Source organism: Anser cygnoides, chromosome 15 (assembly GCF_040182565.1).
Source record: "Anser cygnoides isolate HZ-2024a breed goose chromosome 15, Taihu_goose_T2T_genome, whole genome shotgun sequence".
In the NCBI taxonomy this organism is placed as follows: Eukaryota; Metazoa; Chordata; class Aves; order Anseriformes; family Anatidae; genus Anser; species Anser cygnoides.
This window is the reverse complement of record NC_089887.1, coordinates 16,975,818-17,000,815: the sequence shown is the minus strand read 5'-3', so window position 1 is coordinate 17,000,815 and position 24,998 is coordinate 16,975,818. Positions and strand designations below refer to the sequence as shown.

The following is a 24,998-nucleotide window of genomic DNA, read 5'->3' as shown; positions in this document are numbered from 1 at the left end:
GATGAGGCCATAAAAAACTCCCAGCCAGAATACTGATCAGATTTAGTGCTACACAAGTCCTCAAAGAATGCTTGGTGCAGAAAATGGTCTTTCTAGGCATAATATCTTAATTTCAGCCAAATTATTGATGCAGGATGATGCTAAAGTGAAGCTCAGAATATTACATCGGGATCACTGTATCCACAGATCTACTTCTAAAACTTCAAGTTTTTTAATAGGACCATATGTGAAACAGAAGTTACAGACTTAATATCTGCAAGTTCATGGCTTGCTTCCAAGGTAGATTTCTTCTCCTAACATTTGTATCATTCTTCTTATATAATGTAACAACAAAGCATTAATCATGAAAATATCAATATTTAATGATTATGTGGTTAATGCCTGTAAAGCATTTCAGAGATAAAAAGAGCTCTGTAAATCTAAATGTAGGATATTTACTCCTTGCTTTATCCTAGTTGGATGCAAAAGGGTTGAGATCCAGCTTATCTTATCTAGAAAGGCAGGTACCCAGAACTTCAAATCTAAGAAGTGAAACATCCAGTTCAGACTTACTGAACTCTATGACAGTCTTTTCATTACCTTCAACCATCTTTGGAACAGACTTTTGCACTATGGAAACATTTTTATAGTAATGACCGTACAGCACAAACCTCAAAATCTAGGTTAAATTAATTTAAAACCAGGATTGGTAGCATTTGGCCAGCTAATTAAAACTGATGCTGCGGATGCATCTGTTGCATTGTGTAATTCTATAAATGAAAATTTACTCTGTAATAAGAGATTAAGGGAAGAGGATGGTTGTATAAAGGAAAGAAAGAAAGCAAACAAAATTTGATCCTGCATGTTAGCATTGCTAAAAAATCCATATAGCCCTTTTAAAGTGATGGGCGAATCACAGTCACTGTTCCCTTCCTACCCCCTTTTTATTGAAGGGTTTCTTTTGGGCAGGTGAGCAAGAGCTGAATGACAACTTAAAATCTGTTGCTGAACAGATAACAGGCTTGTATGTGTGTATTCCTGAGTCTGGCCAATAGCAATAACAGTGCAAGAGGAACTCCTTAGAAGGAAAACGGTTCTCCCAAGTCTTGTTTGCTCCTTGTACTTTTTGTTTCTGTGTGTTAGGGGAATTGTTCAGGCTTAAGTAAGAAATGAAGCATAGCAAAAATTGTTTCCTTAAGGTGTCAACATTAATGTCAGTCACCTGCTGGCACACAGCACTTTTCTCAGCCATTGGAAAAATTGAAGAGAAAACATCCAAATCATATGTTCTGGGATAAGAAAAATAGGAGCTGGCCGACAAAACTCAGAAGTAGTAGGGTGGGAATACCTGTGAACACTGCCGAATACGCAAATGGAAAACAAGCAAACTATAATTACATTCAGTAAGAGAACACCAGGGTGGCCTGGAAAGCTGGAGAGCAGGTTTTGTCTCCTGATGTTACTGTGAGCTTGAACTGCGGCTGAGCAGTGGAGAGAGCTGCTGTCTGGTGGAGACTGGTGCAAACCACCACCACCTGTAGAGCAGGGCTGTGCACATTAGCAAACGTAAGTGTGACAGTAAGCAACAATACTCTGGCAAGGGAATGGAGGAAGGTATTCAGTCAAGACAGCTGTGAGCAAAAGCACAGATTTATTATTATTATTGTTATTGTTATTATTATTATTATCATTATTATTATTATAGTTTCCTAAGCATAATTGGGAAAAAAATCTTAATTTGATGAAACTTTGCTAAGGAACACCTAGTAGGGGAGCACGAGTAGAGAAGGCAGGTAAAATATTTTTAGTTCATGAAGTCTGACACGGATTAAAAATAGGGCCTGTAATTTGTTGGCTGACATAATTTTCTTATGGTTTGCAGACACACATAATAGGTACGTTCTCTCCAAACCCTCTGTCTGTAGCTCAGCTATGATAGTGGAGAAAGGCTGTCAGGCAACTCAATGAAGGCAGCTAACAGTCCTGCTGAAGGCAATAGGGAAAAGTAACACCCTGAATCAATCATCAGTCTCCCCGTGTTGAATACCCATAGTGTTTTAAGTGCAGGATGCTGATTAGTGTCATCTGGGACCAAGGGTTGATGTTGCTTGGCTATAATTACTTTCAGACTCTTCTCCATGCTCAGAACTCAGTACTCAGGGTGTAGGAGGCAAAACAATTATCAAGAATGCAGGAGGCTGCTATTTAAATCTATTTACATAATTTTGCTATGTTTTTCTTAAAATATTTCTGTGTAATTGAGGAACCCTTTCATGGCTTAGCCTTCGCTAGAGCTATCATGGCAATATTCCTTGAAAGTTCGCTTGCTGCATTTGCAAGGACATCACTAATGAGCTATCAAAGGGCTGCTGGTGCCTGTACCAGGGGAGCAGCCTGCAGGCCCTGGCCAAGCGGGGTTTCTCAGTAGGCAGCTCTCCGTGCTACTACTGTGCGAATACCCTCATTCTGCTCTTCTGTCACCAGCATTCATGTAGCAGAGACCAGCTTTTCATGGAGAACGTGCAGGTTTGCAGCCTTCCCTGCATTGCTCCAGTCAAACAGTAGTCAGTGTGCTTTGTGCTCTTGCCTGATACTTCTGACCTCAAGAGTCCAAAAAAAATGGTACCACTTAAATATTGCAGCTTGGGGATTGTTGGCTGTGGGTTTTTTTTTTGTTGTTGTTTTGTTTTGTTTTGTTTTCATTTTAATTTGTCTGATTTTTTTTGATTCTTTTTTTTTTATTCTTGATACAAAGCTCTGTGCTATTTTCTGGAAGGCTGAAATCATGCAAGCTGTCAAGTCTTCACATATTGTCGAGAAGTGGGACCTCGAGAAGCAACGATGCTGTGAGAACTGGCAATGCTGTAGTGTCCTGTACTGAGCCCTTACCAGAAACCCTACAGCTCTGCCACACTGAAGCCTGAGGGGACCTGATCTGAAGGTGGGGAGCTGCCAATACAGCAGCCCAGCTGCTGCTTCTGAGCAGACATGGTCCTAGACAAGTTTCGCTTTCTAGCAAGGACAACCTGCTAAAGACATCTCTGACTTTACAGATGATAACTCTGAGAGTATTTTGGTGGTGTAAAGAGAGCATATGAAGGTATATATTCCCAGAGCTGTCCCCTGCCTAGGCACTGCCTGGCTTTGCTTTACCTCGACTCTCTGACGACTGCCAAGACATCTTATTTTGCAGCTGAATCTATCCAGGTCTTTTCCTTTTCAGAGAACTCCAAAAGATAACCAAAAGACTTCTACATTGAAATAGCCAGTCTTTATCAATATATAGCCATCTAATTACAAATAATTATCTTCTTAAGACAGACTAGAATATTTATTTTTGTAGATAGGCTGTTTGCACTGTAGGCAGAGTGAGACTTATCAGAATTGTTGTGTCACCACATGCCACAGTGATTGGACCCTCAGAAACATTGCATTCAGTGAGAGCTGCAGGGAGCAGCAGGATGAAGCAGTATCCTCTGTGGCACTGTCAGAGTAACCAAAGACGAGCTTCAGGTTTTGTTGCTTTCAAAGTAACACTTTCACAAGTCTAAATCCCCAGCTCCCATTTTCCAGTGTTCAGATCTTGGTGAGCTGTGTGGATTCAGACCCCATGCAGTGGAGTCTGATGCTAAAATCCCTGAGCCACCACTTCTGTAAGTGAAGCAGACACCATGCATGCTGTCTGATGTGCAGACAGGTGGCACGTGGCAACACATGCTGATGCTGCGAACAGACACCAGCAGTGGAGCAGCACTGTGCTGCAGAGAAAAAGTCTGCTCATCAGTACCTCCTCAGCTGTGTCAGCATGTTCTTAAGGCTCCCACATCATTAAGGCAAGTGTGAAAATTTTCTGTCAGGTTTCCTGCTCCGGGTGAGAAATGGTGAAGGTTGTATGAAAGAAAACAGCACCCAACCGATCGACCCCTTCTGAACAGTTGGCAGAGAGATGCGTGGGATGTTTGGACAATCCTCTTCCCCCAGCCTCCCCTGCTTTGCTTCAGCCCACGGCTCGGTGAGTTCTTCATCAACCACCCATGGCTGTGCTGAGCCTCTGGTCACCCTCACAACCCAGTCAGGAGGCTGTCCGATGTGACAGCACCAGCTGAGCTCTGCTTTGCAGCTGGCACCAAGACAAATAAGGGGCCTGTAGAGAAGGCCCTTGTGTGCACCACTGGGTTGGTGGGGCCAGAGCCCTTCCCTGGGGTAAATGCATATAGGCAGTGTGTTCCTGGGCACCTGCCCGTGTGGGAGTTATGCCAGACTGTGTCCCTCTGAGCAAGTTTCTCCCCACCCAACCTGAATTTTCCTTGTGCAATAAAATAATTTCCTCCTCAGGCTGACCCTGAAAAACATCTTTGAAAAGCTGAGGCCTGGTGGGGACAGTCTGTCATTGAGTTACACTGGGGAAGAGAAGTAAAGAATGCAGCATCACCAGCAAGGTATGTGGTGCAATGAACAAATTAGCAATAATAATAATAAAATAACTCTCACTTGGATTTCTGCTTATCAAACTTATCAATAATTTGTTTCATATTCCATACAGTGAGCTGCATTAGCATGATAAAAACAGATTTATACATCTGTTTTCTCTGATGCCTGTCACAATAAAACAGCGATGCAGTGACCATGTTTTGAGACTTCAGACTTGATGAGTTTGGTTCATTCAGAGATACTTATCTTAAAAAAAGCCTTTGTTACATTTTTTTAGTAGACAGTGCTTCTGAACTGGGACTTGGAAAAATGTTCATTTTGTAATGGATTTTTTTTTTTTTTGGTTATAATCTGGCCATAGCCATAAAGTCAAATTAAGAGAGGTTGAGTGAGAGAGAAGAGGAAAAAAATTCCACCTTTTGTTTGTCAAAGTGCAGTTATGGGACAAAAGAAGACACATTTGGGATTCATTTCAGGCTCAGGGTTAGAAGCACTCTTTTCTAATCAGAAGCTTACAGGTGAGAGACATGCTTTGTGTCTTTTATGCCTTCCACCAGAACAGATTCAGGTGCATGCATAATGCATGAGGCAAGTACCAGCACTGATGCAGAATAATCCATAAAATATGAAGCTGATGTTATGAATAATTAAAGCACAAACACACTCAGAAACACCTGCATGCAGCTAATAGGATGGGTTGGACTTGGCCTGTAGGAGTGAGATAAAGGTAGATTTGAACCTGTCCCTCCACCCATTTGGGTACACCCCGGGCAGAGTGCTGAGCACACCCCAGGGCACCACTGCTCCCTCCCACCCACCCGGGACTGCTCTGGATTTGCAGACCCCCATCTGAGGAGTGAGTAAATGCAGTGACTTTCCTCTGCCACAGCTGCAGAGAGGACATGGTATTTGTTTACTTCAGAGAGAATTTTGCCGCATGTTTCCTTGTTATAATATTGAAAAGGCTGAACTTTCAGCGTTCCAGTAAGTAAATGGCAGTTTTGTTTAGAGATAGTGAAGAAAGATGAAATATTTAACTTTTATCAATAATGCACCCTCTACGTAACAGTGCCCACATCGACACATAATTTGTGACAAACTTTCACAGATCCCCTGATGCACTTGAGTGAAGTTCAATTTTTTATTTTTATTTTTTTAACTTGTATGAGATGAATAACTTCGGAAGTTCCCTGCAGAGAAGAGAGAGAGAAGGGCGGGAACTGAGTTAACAGTATAAGCAGATGAGAAGGTCATATAAATTATTACTGCTTGCATGGCTTGTATGCTAATCCACTCACATGGTGTTACTATTCTTACTTAATACTTTTATGATCTCTGTGGAGATCTTGGGTCCGTTATGCTAGACATTGATCACAGACTGGTAGAAAACATCCTTGTCCTAAAGAGTTTGTTTTAAATAGAGATTAAAAATGGTGGGATCTTTTCTGAACTGTAATGAACTTTTTTTGAACTTGAGTAAACCAGGAGTTGTCAGGGAAAATGTAAAGATTCATAGCAGAGACTGATTGCACTTTTACCTGAACTGAGCAGAAAAAGGTGCTATCATTAAGGAGCTTCCAAAATGTTTTGTTAATTCACATCTGTTAGACTGAATTGAATGTATTGGAAAATACTCTCTGGGCTCTGGCTTATTATTTGTGACATATCAAACTACAATATACTGCTTTTTATACTGCTGCTCTTGTGAAGGAGTTCTGGCTGTGTGCACAGCAATCTTAGATCTTTGTTATTTAAATACTTTCTTTGGTGTGTTGGATCCTATGGAAAGTCTGTCTGTACTCTGATTTCATGGAGAGAGACTACATGTTACTGAAAAACATGCAGCTTTAGAGCTTACAAAATCACAGTGCTCTTGCTTGATCACAGAGTGTGGTCTGAATGCTCGAGGGATTAAGTGGATGTGGTACAGCTGACACAAGAGATGCTGCACCCATGGGTTTTTGAGTCTGAATCAGTTAAAGAGAAAAAGCTCCAAGAGTCCAAGAAAAACAGTTCTTACAGTGACAGTTTGGTTGGCATATCTTTTTACAGGAGGGGAAGTTTTCCAATGGTTTCAAAACTGTGAATCAGTTCTAGTTTTGCCATAAACTGTCTAATACTGTTGCATCCACTTACTTTTTCTATTCACATCTGATAGAGCTGAAGTATTTCTCTATTTAAATTAGGCTGTAGGCATTAGACAAAATGAAGTTATTTTTTTCAGTGAATTCTAAAACTAGGACAACAGTTCCTTTGGAAAATGCTGCCTTTACCAAAATACTGCTTGAATGAGCCTGACAAAGCACAAAATGATTGTGTGAATCTCCAGATTATTTTAGCGGACTATTTTGCAGTACTGAAAGTTCTTAAATATTTTCTGTGGCTTGCCATATGGGGTCAGGGATCAACAAATGAACATTTGTGTTTCTCTCTTGCGGTTAGACTAAACAATGAAATGCTTTAACATGACCTATTGCTAGGAAATAGCCAATGACTCTTTTCTCCACTGCTCCAGAAGCCGTTAGGTACTGGGACTCAATGCAAGCATTCTCCAGAAACCTCAGTCTTTAATAAGGTAGACCTTCAGATCTGTAGCAAGCCTTCTGACACCATCAGCTATGCTGTTCAAAGAAAAAAACAAAACCCAATTAAAAAAAAAATCCAAACAACCCTGTATGTTACTGTGGAGGAGGATGAGCTATCTTGAAACTCCTGACTTGAGTTTTCAGTTCAGTCATCATTCTCAATGGTTAAATAGATGTTCTTCATAACCTTGACACTTCTCCCTATGTTAGAAACTAGGGAGCTGCAGTGGCAATGAGACAGACAATGCTAATTATGCATCCAGTGTCTTTCAGAGGTTCAGAGATCGTGGTGTCTTTCTTTCCCACTGGCAGTTTAAGGTGTGGCTTGGTTTTCAAGCCCTTCACTATTTTTCAAATTATTTTGTTAGGGAACAAATTTCCTGGTAGTTCTGGCTTCCTGAGAGTGAGGAACCGATTTTAGAATGTAGGTTAGGCTTCCTTTGCTGTAATGTCTTTAGGTTTTGGACTGCTTGAAAAGTCTTCCTTTGTCACAGACTGCCTTAGAACTTCACAGGCATCTTGTTGGCTGTATTGACAGATAAGATGTTCTTCACATAAATTACACTTTTATATATATATTTTTTCCAAGTATTTCTTATAATAGATAGTAAATGAATATAAACAAAATTGCAAAATATAATCACATCATCCAGTCACAGGAAATGACTATATGCAAGCAACATGTACTGGCAAGAATAAGGTTGTTAAAAAATGATTTTTCTAAAACTGCTTTAATCTTTAAGTTTGTTTTTAATGATGGTTTTACAACCATTTCAAGCACGTTTTATCTCCAAACCTGTTTTAAAAAGGACTAATGTGTACTGATGAATTCTGCTGTAAGCACTTTAATATTAAAAAGTAATTGCTGTACATACAGAGCAGCTGCTGAAGGGACAGATAAAATGAGCATGTTTATGAATTATTATGTCCCATTTCAATAAAGATTTGAAAAAATGATGTGTTGCAGTTCTGTGACCTCTGAGAATGTATCTACATGCAAGGAAAAGCCATACTTATTTTTGCTGTCACAACCACACTTCTAGGAACTCGTCCACACCACCAGACTGATCATACAGTAGATGGATACTCTAATGGTCTCATTCACATGAGTTCACAGTTTTATGGAGTCACTTCAGAGCTACTGGATGTACCTCTTATTTATTAACATTTGAGATCTAATAGGTGGGTCTCTTGGTGAGTCATTTTGCCTGAAGGACCCACAAATCTGCTGCAGTAAGAATCTTGCATAATGCATATAGGCTCTTGTATAATGTGCTGGTATTAATACAGTGCACATAGTTCCAAAAGAGACCTTGCCAAATCATTAAAAGGAACTTGCAGAACACTGAATTTTAATTGCTCTTGGGATACTGAGAATAGCATTGATTGACTAACTTTATGCAAGTTTATTAAGAGTTTTTAATCTAATATCTCATTAAGGGACATTATTTTACTTTTTGTACAGTATCTCTGTGATTTCATTAGTGATGTTTTAAGTGTCATTTTTCTAATGATTTTTGTGCACCAAAAGGAAAAACTGTTGAATTTGGAGTAAGCCACAGGACAAGTGATAGTGAGATACAGAAGTCCTGAAAGGTGGAGGCTGACTGTCGGTGGCAAAGGTGAGGTTACACTGCATAAGCAGTAGTAGGATCGGGTAGCTTTGTGCAGTATGGTAGATTGATGTCTATCGTAAGCCTTTCTTCTTAAAAATCCCTGTGCAGAGAAGGTAATTTATTGAGATACAGAGTAGCCTGAAGAGGGCGTTAAGGTAGAACAGGCATGGAGTCATGTCAAGGTGATAGGATGGTTTCCTGAGGGTAAGATGTCAATGGAGAGAGATGCGATAGTACTCTAAAAGAACAGTGCCCAAATAAAATTTATTTGTCCTGCATAACCTCCGCATTACAGGTTGTGATCCTGTGAAAAGTGAATTTTAACATTAGTGCCAGTGGTTCAGGATTTATCACCTTGCCACTTGTGTGTGTCTGTAGGACTGGGGCTTTGGATGGGGATAGAGCAGATTAGACAGAACTATGTGAGGATTTCCTTTTCCCTCCTGTGCTCCAAATCAAAGAGGATCAGTTAGCTTTGAATTTCATTCACAAGGAGACTCTGCAGACTAAGCAAACATAGATTTTTATCTAGGCAGAGAAAGAGCTGATCATGTAGCTTAATAAAATATGTCTTTTAGCCTTGGAATCTTTCTACTGAAAAGTGTAATATTACTGGACATTTTGGGAATACAAATTCCTACTGCGGTGCATATGTCATGGTTGGATACTGTGTTGCTTTACATCTGTCTTCATTTTTTAATGAAAGGGGTAAAATAATATAAATTTCTAGCCATGTTCCAGGTAGGATATATTACTGAGACAACTACAGTGAAGGACAGAAATGTCAGGGAGACTGAATTTCAAGAAAGGGTAGAAAGCTACAGAACCAATTTTGGTTGGACAGACTGGAGAAATTGATGTATTTTGCATTGCCTATGGCAAGGGTGAAGGGTGAGGCTAGATCCCAGGTGGAAAAATGGTGGAGAGCCATCAAAAATTGAATATTCCTATACAAGCATGTAGCTGGCATAAGATCAGTAACAAATAATGAAAACATTGACATATCCACTTTAATTATTAGTTGTTATAATAGAGCTAGCTAAGGGTAGAGATGTTTTGTACTTCATATATAAAAGTAATCTTTAGTATGAAGGATCTTGTCTGCAAATAAACAAGTAACGTTATCCACTGCATTTCAATTAATGAATAATGATCAACACATGCAAACTCAAAAGCCCTAGAAATATTTCATTTGGTTAGTTTTGTACATGTACAGAAAAGTCCTGGAAAATACCTTGATCAGACATTTTGGTGATCATGACATTGATTTACGATACGTGAAAGAAGTGATTGAAAAAGAATTTAGTACTTAAAAGCCAATTATTTAAAAATTATTTGATTTCACTTAAATTTGTCAATAAATGCAGCTACTTGTAAACCTGCTCAAAATAGTAAGTTCTCAGATCATATCAAGGGTGCCATTGTATGCAAGCTGGGTCAATTAAATATCTGTAAGGAAGAGAGCCAGCTGTGAGAGCTGCTAGTATTGCAGAAAGCTTGTCCTACAGGAAGGTTTACTGAAATTCATCTGGGCATTGACTACCATTCTCAGCATGCCTCCAACGTGTGGCATTCAATTCCAAAACCTTTCTACTTTGTCTTCATTAAGATCTGTACCTGAAGACTAGGCATGCTAAGATTGAAAAATCAGCCCTGGATAGAAATAAAACAATGCAGAGAACCCTGCAACAGCAAACCGAGTCTTGCAGTTCCTTCCACAAGAAGCTTATTCATTTGTGTTTCCAAAGGAACTTTAAAATTTTATTTGTATGCAGCAGAGTTCATTATCAGCTTTTTCTCTGATCTTTTAAGTCATCATGTTTTTTTTGATCACAGTCTTTGGAGTGACGTTACTAGGCAGAAAATTTGGTCCCTTGCTTAATTAATAAAAGTTGATTAAAGCTTGCACTGCAAAGATAGTGGTAATGATGTAAGAAGAAAGATGTTATTTACTTTGTATCAGCATCCTGGGCAAATAGGCAAGATGTAAAAAGTACAAGGATGGTTTCCATGATCTGGAAATTTGCTGGAAAAAGGCTAATAGTTAGCAGTGTGCTGCCTGAACAGGATACATCTGTGTGCATTTGTATTAATTATTCTAAAAGACTATTCTAAAAGACTGTTTCAATAAAATGTTTCAAATTACTGTCTATTTTTATTCCCCACAAGTCTCAGCAAACACCCAGGAGAGTGAATGTGTTTTTCAAAACAAAGGCACCACAATAGCTTAGCACGGATTTAATTTTTGTAGAAAGAGATGAGCTTAGCAGCACTGATTTCATATACTGCACTGATAGCATTTAGAAAGTTTTAATTGTAGACTGGAAAATTCTCCTTGCCTCCTGACTCTTGGATACAGAACTACAGGGTGCAGGGTCTGCTCCAACTGCTCTGCACACTGTAATGATGTACGCTGCAAGAAGATGATTCTGCTAGTTTAGCATATATCGTGCTTTTCCCTAAACAAACAAACAATAAAATTAAACAAATAAACAAACAGCTGGTGTCTGCAGCAGTTATGGCATGAAATCAATTTTGTAAATGCCAAGATAGTGGACTGGAATTTTCCAAGGAGTCTTAGAGCATTAGCAGCTCAAGTGCCATGGAAAACCTATCCTATATATTCTGAATCTTAGGTAGCAAGAAAGTTGTAATTCACCACTTTGAAACACCCTAGGCAAATAGGCAAGATGGATACAAAAATATTTTGCTAGACAGAACAGCTTTCATCCTTCAAAGCAATTAAGTGCAAAGGATGTTCCTTCACACAATCTGTCTTTCACCATTTTATCAGACAGGAACTTCTTCGTTGGGATACCAGCTACTTTCCTTTCTACATGCAGACAGACTGCTGCTGAAAGAAATGTTTTCTGATTCTGATTTCAGTGAAATACATACAGTGAGCTTGGTTGTATGTCTCTGAAAACTATGTTTGACTCAGGTTCCTCTTTATTAGCAGATCAGATGCCTGGATGTTTCATAAAGAAACATTTTATGCAATTTGTTTAGTGGTTTCATGGAGAAATTCTGTTTATGCAGATTCTTAGTTCATCTCCTCCCTATAGCACCTGAGGACGTTTGGATTCTGGACTCCTATTCCACAGTTACGTGTTGTGCTGCAAAGCAAAATATATTTCAAGGACGTTCCATATTTTACCTCCCATTCACGAAGTCATAAATTATGCTTTGCTGTGTATTATCTAAATTATATTAGGACTGACAATCCTGATATCTTAGTTGTAATGAGCAAGTGGATGAGCCGAAAATGTCTGTGATGTCATTGCAAAGGTGATGATGTGTATTTCATGTGTACGTGTGCACACAGGTATTTGGAGGCAAGAACATAATTTTGCATGTAAGCCTATAATTGATTTATCTAATGCTCTTAAAAAAAATAAAAAAAAATAATAAATGTCCTTGAAACAGCTAACATGAAGAAGGAGATTGTTCTTGAAGCATGTATTACTTTGGTTTCCTCCTCATCACTGAATCTGATCTGAAGCTTTTTATTTCAATTTCTTCTCTAAGATGGCATGCTGAGAAATGACGAGGTAAATTTGCAGTTTGTGTGTAGTGAATGTTTTATAAAAGGTGTTAAATGTAATTAGCTAAGGCAGAATACAGTGGGAACTGTAATGTAAAAATGATATAACTGTCAAATTCATTAAATTCAGTATTATATAAATTAAGGCATAGTTGTACGCAAAATAGGAGTTCAGGCATTTAGTTGCTTAGTTTTGTTTAGTATATCCAGCTGATGTCAAGTAATTATTTCAGCATACAGAGCATCTTTTGTATCTGTTGTAAACACAGTGAGGTTAGTAGAACTGTAGTTCTTTTCATGGGAATTATGCCTAAGTTTTTGAAAGAAATAAAAATACCTCCTTTCCTTCATAAACCCCCTTTTATTTTCTGGACCTTCAGCTTGTGTAAATTAATGCAACTCCGTGGAGGCCAAAAATATATCCTAAGGAAAGAGAGTTGGATCTGAGGAATAGAGCATTTGCAGTACCAGCTTTAGCCCCCTGCTATTACAGGTGTGCTTGGCATCTCTCACTGTCAACAAATTTCTCAAGCTCCATACTAAGCTGTTTCTTCTCTTCACTAGCACTGTTTTAATGCCATACCATCCTGCTGGCCAGAAGCCTGTTTCAAGCATCCAATTTCAACTACCATAGTCCTTTGTTCCTATGCCAGTGTTTTCTTTAGGCCATTACCACACTTCTCAGCCCTCATTTTGCCAGCTTTGTTCTTCACGTAAATTAGGATCTCCTTTCTTCTGGTTACCACTGATGCTCTCTTCTGCCCCTGCAACAACTGGATCTCATCTTTCTTGACGTCAGAAATATCCACATTGGTATGATGCTATATTATCTACTGGGCCTGAATATTGCGATTCTATCCTGTGGCTTTTTGAATGACTATGTTTGTTAGTACTATGGGCATACCTGTGAGTGAGACAATCCTGCATGGACTCATTAAGAACCTAAGCACAATGAAATACACATTAGCAAAGGCAATCATGAAACTTTGGATAGTAAACTCAGAGTTTTACTTTGATAAAAATTCTATTAACAAAGCTAGAGATAACCACTTTTTAGAATCTATTGTGTATTTGATTATAATGAAACAAAGTCTTGTGGTTTTCCTGGTCTTAATGGCTAAGAAAATTTTTAATATTCTAAGGAAGGCTGAGAGGCTTACACTGTGAAAATACGAGAGAGATGAATGGGAGGGAATTGACAGCAATGACAAGATGATTGGTTATTGACAATGTTGTATTGGAAGTTCAAAGATTTTAAATTATCTCTGACTGAAAGGAATGGCTGCCACTCTGCACCTGGAAAGCCTTGTCTTTGATATTTTCTGGAATTGGAGTGCATGTCAGTGGTGTTTTCTACACAAAATATCTTATTTGAAGGAGGGAACAGATTATCTATTTGCAAAGCACATGAAAGTCGACAGGAACTTGAGGAAAAGTCGCCAGAGATTACTCCGAGAACAAGGGGTCTTAAAAAACATTTAGCTTCCTGCTATAACAAGAATGCAACTGTTGTCACATTCCTTGACTTAAATTTTTTGATACTGTCTCCTGTGTCTTCTTGTAAGCAAGGTAGGAAAATGTGGTTTGATAAAATTACAGTTATATTGGATCAGAACTTAATGGGAAATGGGAGTGCAATTATCAATGATTCACTGTCAAAATAGAAAAGCTGTGATGTGCAAACTCCCCAGCAGTCTGCCCAGGCGTGGCACTACTCAGTGTTCTCATTAGCAGGTTAGAGTAAAAAAGAGAAAGTCTGTTCTTTAAATGTGCAGGTGATATTAAGTACGAGGTCTTGCCTGAAGAAGGTTTAGCATTCAGAAAAAGCTTGATGAGTGGAACAAACAGTTTGCAGTTCTGTGAGGACAAATAAAAGGAGCTAGACAAGGGTAAGAACAATTATCCACGTAAGGCTGGGGAGCAGCAGGTTAGGCAGGTAAATAGTAAACATTGCCCTTTCCCGTGCATAGCCTCACATAGCTGAAAATCAGCCATGCTTTTTACCTTACCTCCATTTTCATTTCTGAGCCTTGTTTTCTTTTGATGACCTGACCATTATTTTTATTTCACCACTTCTTATCAGAGATTCACTGCTTGAATTGTGGATTTTATTGTTCATTTTCATTTGTACTAAAAACTATAACCTAAATCTTTACCTAAGGCTGAAATCGATGTTCTGCAGATTTTCTTGTTGAGAACTAGCTAGTTTTCCAAGACCTTAGTTAGACTCTCTAATGCTAGGGTGTCAAAAGTATGCTTAAGCTACACAGTTATTTTCAGACTTGTACCAAAGTCCTTCACATGTTCCACCAAAGAGTGGGCACCACAGTATTCCTCATCAGAATTCCTCATCAGAACAAAGTTATTGCCCTGGCTACAGTAGACTTGCAGGGATTTTTTTTTTTGTTTGTTTCACTGCACAATGCCTTCTCTCTGAATACCTTTTTCATCCAAGTGGTCCATCTCCAGAGAGAAGTACCTGCGGTGACTGCATGACTGTGCATCCTGTGGCTCTCGCAGGGCCAGCTACTATTTGACAGAGAATATATTTTAAATATATTCAGGTTCACTGTGACTTTAGTTCTGGTGCTGTTTGCTGTGCCTCAGAAGCACAGCCTCCTTTGCAATCCCTGTATGCTGAATATGTATCCCTAGCTAGTAGGAACGTGACCATGAAAGATGAAATGCTGCAATAGACAGTGGTATTCCCTCGGGAGTACATTCGCTGACAGCAGCCCAAGGAATTGCAGCCAGTGCCTCACCACAATGGTTGTAGCATTTGCCAAACATGTATCTATTTGTATTGTCTGTGGTGTGGTTTGGATTGGGCTTTTTTGGTTAGAACCACAAATGGGCTGGTGATAGTGGTGCTGATTGCTATCATTTCTCAATTTTAGCTTTTATAGATAAGGTTAGATAGGTTATAGGAGAAATTAAGGTTTCTGAGTAACTTCTGTTTATTGGATCTAATTTAACAGGCTCTGTGTGATATTTGTTGCCTGCCATTGAAGCAGTTATGTGCACAGGGATCAGGAGGCTCCTGCGGTATTTGCAGAAGCAGAGTTCTTTGCAGGAGGTAGCTGAGGGCCCGGCTGGAGGCCGTGGTAGAATGATTATGGATAGCAAAGTTTAATCTGTCTGTTTTCACACATCATGCACCAACCACAGAACCTGACAAGTGACCTTTTCTTGCTTGTATGACAGAATTAAAAAAAAAAAAAAAAAAAGACAGGAAAAAAATAAAAGAAAAATGCAGTAATGCTGTCTAGCATAAGGAATAAAGTAGTAGAAAAGGTGGTCCTCTTCCTATCTCTGCTGCTGGCTTGCTTTGCAGCCCTGGGCAAGCAGCATTTTTTCTCTAAGCTTTGTGCATTCCTATGCTTTTTAAACTGGCAGGATACTGAGAACAGGGCCTGTTGGTGCTTCTATAACACAGACCCCGTGAAGCCTGCATTTGAGTGTTGTGCTGAAATAGCGCACATGAGAATAATGCACTCTCCTGTATTTGTTTTCAAACTGAAATGTAAGTCGGTAAAGCTATAGCAGTTGTTAAACTGGGAAATAAATACAGAAGTAAACATTTCCATTTCTGAGAAATTAACCAGGCAAAAAATATTGTTCCATTTGGAGTTCAGATTTTACAATGCATATTGCCACATAAGAGTGAAGTTATGGTTGAAAAAAATGTAGACTTTTAAATATAGTTAAATATTTCAATAAAACTCAAAATTAGGGCTGTATAAATTTAAATGTAACTTTCTTATCTTCTCTTTCATGGTCTGGTGAACTTCATAGCCTGACATTTCTTTCAAAATAGTGGAGCTATGGTGGGCAAACGTACAGCACTGCTGTGAATAAAAATTACCACTGCTCCCCAATGAGTTTTTGTTGTCAGGAGGCTCTGAAAGATAAGCATTAGGTAAAGACAGAGGGAGGAAATGACTACAGATGTGGGAAAAAAAATAGAAAAAAGGGACCTAGAGTCATTACCAGAGATTATTTTGGTCACTATCAGTAGCAGAAACAGAACGTCTTCAACACTATTGAACGAATTTTCTGCTTAATGGTTCATTTTTTTATCAGTTTGCTTTGATTGATTTTGCTACAAGGTTTATGGGCATTACTAATCCAACAAGTGAGGTGTGTTATTGAAACAGCTCACCCACATTCCTGTAGCAGCAGCTGTCCACTTGTACCATATAATTCAAAACTAAGCACTATCTGCTCACACTTTGAACAATTTCTCTTTTTGACTAGTAAAACATTATATACCCCTGGAAAATTCATGCACATCCAGCCACATGCGGATGTGCCACAGTCACTAGAAAAAAAATCCTTTTGCTATTGATTGACTTTGGATTGAGGACAGAATTCACTTAGAATGAGTATTATTTAAAAGACTTAGGAGCAGAAGATGATCAGGATTCTGGCTTTGATCAGCAAATGTTCACTTGACTTGTGCTTTTTTTCACCTTCCTGAAATTTAAACTATGACTGGAATCCCAGGGTCTCCCCTGGGGCTGTAATTCATCCTGAAGCCTTTGGTTTGAGTCCTCAGGAGCTCAGTTCTGGGGCTCACTGGGACTAAGTGCTCAGCTGCTGAGGGAACCTGAGGCTAATACTATAATTCAGGTCCATCCTAAATACAGTCAGATTTCCATTAAAAAACAAACAAACAACGACGACAACAACAAAAACATTTGGACAGAAACTGATTGGAATGTCTTGATGTGGACAAGCAGATTTTATTAATATAATGTCCAGCAGAAACTGTAAATTATTCTTTGCATGCATTAGAAGATAAGCCATGGTAAATGGCAGCTGCAAGCCTGTAAAGGAGATCGAAATACCCGCTTTTCTGGCCAGATATCAAATTACTTGTCTTGGATCACATATAAGAGACAGAGGATGTTTTTGAATTTGGACTTAGTATCTGGTGAACAGAGAAGAGGTACAAGGGAGACATTTTGAAAACATTTTAAATTTGTCAGGTGGGTTCTGCCCGATTGTACTCCATTGCAACCAAAGCTCTGGGCTACTGATTTTATACATTTGAAGAGCCTGAGGGAGGGAATCTAAGAAGGTTTTATGTGAACTATTTGATGCCTACAAGGTACAAACTCAGAAAAAGTTCCCCAAAGAAGAATATAATTTCCATGCTGTTATTTGCTTTAAGTAGGCTAAAGATAAAAGAGATTTCCTACTTCAAAAGGAAGACACTGGAAAAGCCAGCTACGTTCCTTCAAACTGCCTGTATTTATTGCAGCAGCAAAAGGGATCAGAAAGGCACCAAAACCCTAGCAAAACCAGTGTTCAGTAGAGAGCCAGACTGGCAGTTTGGGAATGCCAAGCCTTATGCTGGGCACTGCGTGTGGATGGGCCCATAAAAGCCACTTGTTCTTGCAGCGATGTCCAGTGGTGGATGGATAATGCCACGAGTTAGTCCTGAGCAATCCTAAAGTTTCGTGCTGGAGGACCAAAATAGTTGGGAATGGAAGATTCAGTTATGTGGATTTATATGAACGCTTTCTACATAACATAAGGGAACAACTACTTTTTTAGTTGACATAAAAATAAATAAATAAATAAAATTCTGCTTTTCTACACAATCTTATCTCAATGTACGTGGCTAAAGTGGGTATAGAATTATTCACCAGAAACATAGATTTTTCTCCAAGGAATGCAAAAAGTTGACTTTGCAGGTCTGAGTGTGGTGAACCCCATTTCATAGTTTGAGCGGGCTGTCAGACAGCATAGTGATCAGGTACAAATCCCCTGCAGCCAGTAGTACAGATGCACCTGGCTCGGCTTCCAGGGGCAGTGGTTTAAAGCAGGAGACAGAGATCATGGTATTAATACATTTGAGATTCCAAGATGAATGGGTACTATTTCACTATGTTGATTTTGCTGTGTTAACTATTTTATTTTATTTTATTTTATTTTATTGAGCTATGTTATTTTTTGAGCAGGTTCCAGAGCAAAGAAACTCACTATTACAGTGAATGTTTTGTGTTAGTAGTGCTAAGCTGCCATCTCTGAAAAGGACTCTTTTCTTACACCCTTAGTTGTGGGAACATGTTGGTGGCTAGGTGGAATTTCATGAGATATTTTTTATCTCATTTTTTTCTATTTTTATCTCTGGAAATGAGAGTGATTCACAGATTTGGCAAGCAGAAATCAATCAAAGCCATGCTATTTTGGGTCCTTAAGAAATTACTACTGAAAAGCAAAAAATATAAATCAAATACACATCTCATTTGGAAAGTGTCTAAGGTTCAAAGACATACAAATGCATATTACTTCTCCATGTGGATTTTGTAAGACTTGTGCATATTTTGCCAGCAAAAGGAATATTTAGTAAAGGAACTGTATGTTTAAATGATGGATCTGTCTGGGAACTCCATGGAAAGTTGTTTGCGTTTTAACAGCTTCTATTCAGGGGAATTCTTAAAACAAACAACCAAACAAAAAACAAAACAACAACAACCAAAAAAAAACCACACACACACACAAAAAAACTATTTAAACTTTTGTGTGAGATATGCATTAAATTTTTTATCTGATGGTTCCTTTTTTTTTTTTCCTGCTGGCTGAATAGACACAAGCATGCCATTCTTTCAAGCAAATTACTTTTTTAAAATCAAAGATATTCAAAGAATATTGCAGCGAAGTAATTATTAAAATTATTTTTCTTCATTTTAATTATTTTTTATGTATGTGGAAATAGTCAAAATTTAACCTCTGGTGTCCGATTTGATAAGGGTTGTTCTGAAATCTCAGTGTTCAGATGAAGAATGCAAACAGACCAAACTCATGTAATTCAATAGCTAAGGAAATTTTCCTCCTCTATTTCAGTTATTTACGGAGGTGTTTAAATAGCAACTAAATATTCATACACTTCCTGACATCTTTCCAACAAAGTATTTGTAATTTTTTCTTATTTTCAGAATTTGTTTCAGTTCTAGGGAAAAGCAGTGGAAGAAGGAATATTCACAATATTGTTTTCAAATCACATGCTGGGTTTGTAACATTTGTTAAAGTAGGCTTAGGAACAGTCTTGTGAGACATGCAGGTACTGTGTTGCTCAGTTACAATGGCACTATCTTCTGTGGGATATAGATGTTTCTGAGACCTATGAACCACACGAATTCATCAAACATCTCTACTCCCTGTACATCAGAAGAGATGCATTCTAAAATTACCGTGCCTGTTCTAAAGTCAGGGAGGAGGGACCACGGTGCATTATGTTAGCTCAGCTCTCACAGGAGCTGCTGTGATCATGAGTTGTTCAAATGTCTTAACGCCATCTGCCATGGGTACCCGAGGATGCTCCCTACATCGGGAGGCTTCCCCAGGGAAACAAAAAGTAAAAATTGTTTTTTAACTAACAGCTGCTTTCTACTTCCATGTTAAAGATGCATGATGGACCTCAGGAAAGGTGATAACGTGGGAATAAAGTTGGACTGTTTTATTAATATATCTGATATTCAGCTGTAGAGCCTTAGGACCCCTGCATCTAGAGAATCACGTGTTTTGAATCTCTTCAAGAATTGTTCTACTTTGTAGGAGTGCCAGGATATAGGAATATGCATGTTGTGAATGTGTGGCTAAGGCTGGGATCTAGCTCATACAATTATCTTGGTATATTTTGGAAATAGTACAGTGGTGAGCCAGGTCCTTTAGTTTTTATCTGTAATGCTTCCAGCTTGTGCTGGCATTTCTCTACCAAAAAAAAAAAAATTAAAAAAAAATCTAGCTGAGCCAGTCAAAAAAAACCCCTTGGCCTGCTGGTAACTGTAAATAGGTGCCACTTTATGTAGAACACTGCAATTGAATGCTTGCAGGCATCTATATATAACCAATGTGTTTAATTAATAATATAATAAAAGCAACTAAGAATTCAAAGTATCTATTTTAAATATATTGTGATAAATAGGAGAGTATGGGTGTTGAATAACAGCTATTTGCAGACTGCTATTCTTAACAGGCTTTCCCTTTAAATCTGCTGAGGGTTACTGTTTGTTATTTACGTTTCCTCTATTCAACTGCCATCTCCTCATTTTTGGCTATAAACAGGTACCATATGCTCAGAGGGCTGATGGACTTCGCTGTGCTTGCTTCTGATGTTATTAGTTCACATAATTGTAAAATGACAATGTTTGAAGTACCACATTGCATAGACTTTGTGGATTTTAATTTTAGATTTTGGTACTTTTAATGCATTTAGTAATTTGTAAAAAACAATCAAGCAAACAGACAAAAAAATAATAAGGACAAGAATATTCAGTGAATATTCTTTTTAATATCGATTGAGTCAGTAAGAACAACAACAACAACAAAGAAATTGAATAAACTGTTCATGTTATTATTGATTTACTTCATGCTACTCAATTATACAATGCAATTAATGATGCTAGATGATGCTCTAGAATGAGTGGTGAGTGCAATCCTGCTGTCCCTTGTCTGTTCACCTGCACAAGGTAAGGGTGCAACACGTGCACAGAGCACCTTTCCAGGCAGGAAGGCATGTATCTGGGTGCAGGCGGTGGGCCATGGCACTAGCTCTATGTGCAGGTTGGCCAAGCCACGGCTGCTGGCAGTCTACACCCTCCTTGTGAGAAGGGAGTGGAGAGGCAGGTGCTGATCTCTCTGGGAACTCGTGATCGCATGTGACAGAATGGCTTAAAGCTGTGACAGGGGAAGTTCTGGTTGGATATTAGGAAAAAGTTCTTCACTGAGAGGATGGTCAGGCCCTGGAACAGGTTCCCCAGGGCAGTGGTCATGGTCATGGCCCCAGCCCTGCCAGTGTTCCTGAAGAGTTTGGACAACGCCCTTAGATAAACGGTTTAACTCCTGGCTTGATGACTGTGGAGTCAGGACTCGGACTTGATGATCCTCATGGGTCCCTCCCAATTCAGGATATTCTATGATTCCATGAGAGGGACATGGATGGCTGCTGCCCAGCCTGCCTGTATCAGGCCCCAGGAAACCAGGTTCATTCCTGACAGCATTAGGAGTTGAAAGCAACAAATTTATTCCTCAGCTCCTGTCTCTGCTGCTGGCCTCTTCCAATCCCCATCTCTGTGGAAGGAGAGGCCCCTAATGGGACCAGCTGGGTGTCTGCAATGCCGAGTGGTTACCCCAGTCCTAAGCTACCCTTCTCTCTAGCAGCCACCAATGGCTCGTGCAGAGGGAACTACAAGGGGAAACTCAAGGAACCATCTCAAGGGGATCAGTCTTCCCACTGTGCCTCCTGCAAGCACACGCAGGATGAAAACAGGATTCAGGATGAAAATAGGCCTGATCTGGCTCATTGAATTGTGCTTGTGTGGGCTGGGACAGGAATTGGAGGCTAGAGGCAGAGGAGTCGACAGAAGCAGCTTGTGGTAGCACTGCCGTTGATGGAAATATCTGTGACTGGAGTCCTGGTTATCAGCTGCATGGGACAGTGTGTCAGCATCAACTCCATTTCCTGGTGCTCCATGTGGTAATTAATTTCAGTGTTTTACTGCTCTGGCAGTGAAAAATCCTAGTAAATTAATTCCTATAATGCCTGAGAATTTTTTTCAGACATTTTCTTTCTCATTCATATTTAATGAAATCTGAAAGTTTGCATTAGAATCTCTGTGCATCTTTCTCATTTTTTTGTTTTGTTTTGTTTTTTACTGTTCAGCAATGGCAACCATGGCTGTTGACGTTTAAGCAGAAGGCCATAAAGACATTAATGACACTTAGTGAACTCTAGGCTGTATTTAACTGACAGACCCATTTTGCTTAGATGGATTCTCTCCATTTCTGTTTTTAAAGCTTCTACTGTCCCACTTGAGGCTGATGTTCATGGCCAAATAATCTAAATCTTGAGGCAGCATACATTTTAAGAAGTATTTTGATATGTTGATGGCTTTTTTTTTTTCTTTTGATTTAGCAAATTGGGAATTTTGCAGACATATATATCTGAAGAAACTCTTCTGCTGAGTTCTGTTTATGCCCTCTTGCTTTATGCACCATCTTGGAGAAGGTGCAGTCTCAGGCTGGATGCAGCCAGGGGTAAAGAGGGAAATCAGTTATGCAACTGACTGTGAATTACATGAATGGGTGCACACTCAGAACCATAAGAGAAGCAAAACCCTGTGTCTCTTGTAAATCTGTCCCTGAAGTGCTTGAAGAAGGCAACGATAATTTAACAGTAATTGTCTTGATAGTTACATCCAACATATTTCTACTGATGATGATTTCTAGGATGACTGTCTACAAGTTTAAAAATGTCTTTTTCCTGCAAAGTCATAAACTGTGTGTTTCCCTTTCATAACTCCATTTAGGCAATTATTCTAACTGGGAACTGCAACAATCTGCAGAGAACCATTAAAACTTCATCTCAGATTCATTTCTGTTTTGTGTTATTAAACACTGACGTATCCTGAACATGGGAACTGCAGAACATTTACTGCAGAGAATATCCCAAACTTGGGATAAAAATAATTTCTAATGATAAACAAAGTTGTATGCTCACAAGATTTTAATCTTAATTTTTAGTCTTTTTAATGGAGAAAAATTTAGGTAACGATCATTCTACATGCATACTACCATAGATTTCCCCCTGGAAAAGATGTCAGGGGAGATGATGTCTCTCCAAAGGTGTGGTAAGGAAGAGTACATGTATGAGAGAAAGCAAAGTGAGAGGAAAGGCATGACAGTGAGTGGGAGGGAGAGAAGCTTTGTGGAAGATTGTGGAGAGAAGGATCACTTTGGGTACAGGTGAGGTAAATCATGGGAGAGAAGTTCACAGGTGGTGGGAACAGCCTAAGAGACAAGGAAAGTGGCATTATTGAACAGGAGAGAACTGAGGTCATTTACAGAGAAGGAAATAGAAACAGTTAATGGTATCTCTGGGGAGTAAACAAGATAAAAGGCAGAAAGCTCTCTTCTTGGTGCCAGTGTATGAGTCTGTCAGCAGAACAGAAGTTAAATAGCAACAAGAAAATAAGAAAATAACTTATTGAAAAACACCTGAAAGACAACACAGTCATTGGTCACAGCCAACACAGGTTCATGAGGGGAAAGTCCTGTTTAATTAACCTCATTTCTTTTTATGACAAGGTAACCCACGTAGCTGACCAAGGGAAGCCAGTTGTTGTAATCTTTTTGAATTTCAACAAAGGTTTCTGTACTGCTTCTCACAATATCCAGCATGTAGCTAGACAAAAACATAATATGATGGGTGAACAATTGGGTGAGGAGTTGGACTCAAAGGGTTATAGAAAATGGCATTACATCAGGCTGGCAGCCTGGGGTGCATCAGACACAGCACTGCCAGCTGGTGAAGGGAAGGGATTGTCCAGCTCTGTGCTAGTGAGGCCTCACCTCAAGTACTGTGTACAGGGTTGGGCACACAATATGAGAAGGACATAAAAGTATTAGAGAGTGTCCAAAGGAGGGCAACAAAGCTATTGAAGGGCCTGGAGGGCAAGGTGTATGAGGAGCAGCTGAGGTCCCTTAGTTTGTTCTGCCCAGAGCGGTGCAGGCTGAGGGCAGGCCTCATGGTGGCTTGCAGCTCCCTCACGAGGGGAGTGGAGGAGCAGGTGCTGAGCTCTGCTCTCTGGGGACGACAGAGCCCGAGGGAACGGCATGGAGCTGGGACAGGGGAGGGTCAGGCTGGGTGTTAGGGAAAGGTTCTGCACCCAGAGGGTGGTCGGGCACCACCACAGGCTCCTCAGGGCAGTGGGCATGGCACCGAGACTGCTGGAGGTCAAGGAGTGTTTGGACAACACTCACAGACATAGGGTCTGATGTTGGGGTGGTCCTGTGTGGTGCCAGGGGTTTGGCTCGATGATCCTTGTGGGTCCCTTCCAACTCAGGATATTCAGTGATTCTATGATTCAAAGTAAAGCTTGGGAAGTACTTAAGCATGGTTTTCTCCTTGAGATGGATTCAATTTATTATTATTATTTTTAATAAAAAGTTAGTTTTACTATTAACTTTTATATTCTAAAAATGGAGATATAATTTAACAGTTTTCCAGAAAGGATGATAGACTAGATGACTAGATAATTAATCTAATTCAATACTAATTGTCCAGAGCTACAGAGACTATGCATGGCAGCAACAACCCCTTAGAGATGTAAGAAGCACTCCCTATATATCATGTTCTATCTAGAGAGGCTGGCTTCTCTGTCTCTCCTCTATCAGTTGTCCAAGTGAAAGCCTATGCAAGAAAAGAAAAAAAAAATGTATGGACAGGCATTTCTGTAGACCGAATGCTCATGAAGTTATTTTATATACTTTGTAGTTTACATACTCTTAGTTAGATAGCTCACCACAGGGGACTACTTATGGTCTGTTCAAAGAGTAGTATAAAAAAGTATTGTCATTTTTGTAATGCACTGTTTGAAATGTGATGTCAAAAAATAATAATAATTGTTTGGCAAACATCCTGAAAAGATAATATTCTCAAAAATGTTACTTTTTTACAGAGTTTAATAAAACTCTTGATGTTTGCCTCTATTGACCCAATTTAATCAAACTTTGTATGTCCTGCTTTTATTAAATTTTCAATAAAAAAATGTTGCAGCTGGTGACCAATGGTTGTAATTTAGGAATGATATCTACCTAAGATGTGTAATTTGGTGGTGTTGCTGCCAACCATACTATCACAGTTCAACAGGTATGGTACTTGATCATGTATAATAGTGTCAGAATCATCTTCAAAGACATTTTGGTTGTTTTGTAAATGGAAGGAGGTTGTCAGGGCCCTGAAGTCACTAATGGGTTTCATCTGCCCTGAGCAGCCTCACCTGTACATCCCTGCCCGTGGCCTGGCTGCCTCAGTTGAGCTCAGGACTTGGA

The 24,998-nt window shown here is 39.3% G+C and overlaps 1 long non-coding RNA gene across 2 annotated transcripts in view; it reads left to right on the top strand.

Annotated features, from left to right (window-relative positions):
• Window positions 1-24,998, top strand: part of LOC125183075 (uncharacterized) — a 112,277-nt gene that overhangs the window by 69,761 nt on the left and 17,518 nt on the right. For both annotated transcript variants that reach the window (XR_007164194.2, XR_007164195.2), the window contains exons 4-6: window positions 2,735-2,920; window positions 3,837-3,991; window positions 4,315-4,418. This is a non-coding gene — a long non-coding RNA (uncharacterized lncRNA). The remainder of the gene's footprint in view (window positions 1-2,734; window positions 2,921-3,836; window positions 3,992-4,314; window positions 4,419-24,998) is intronic.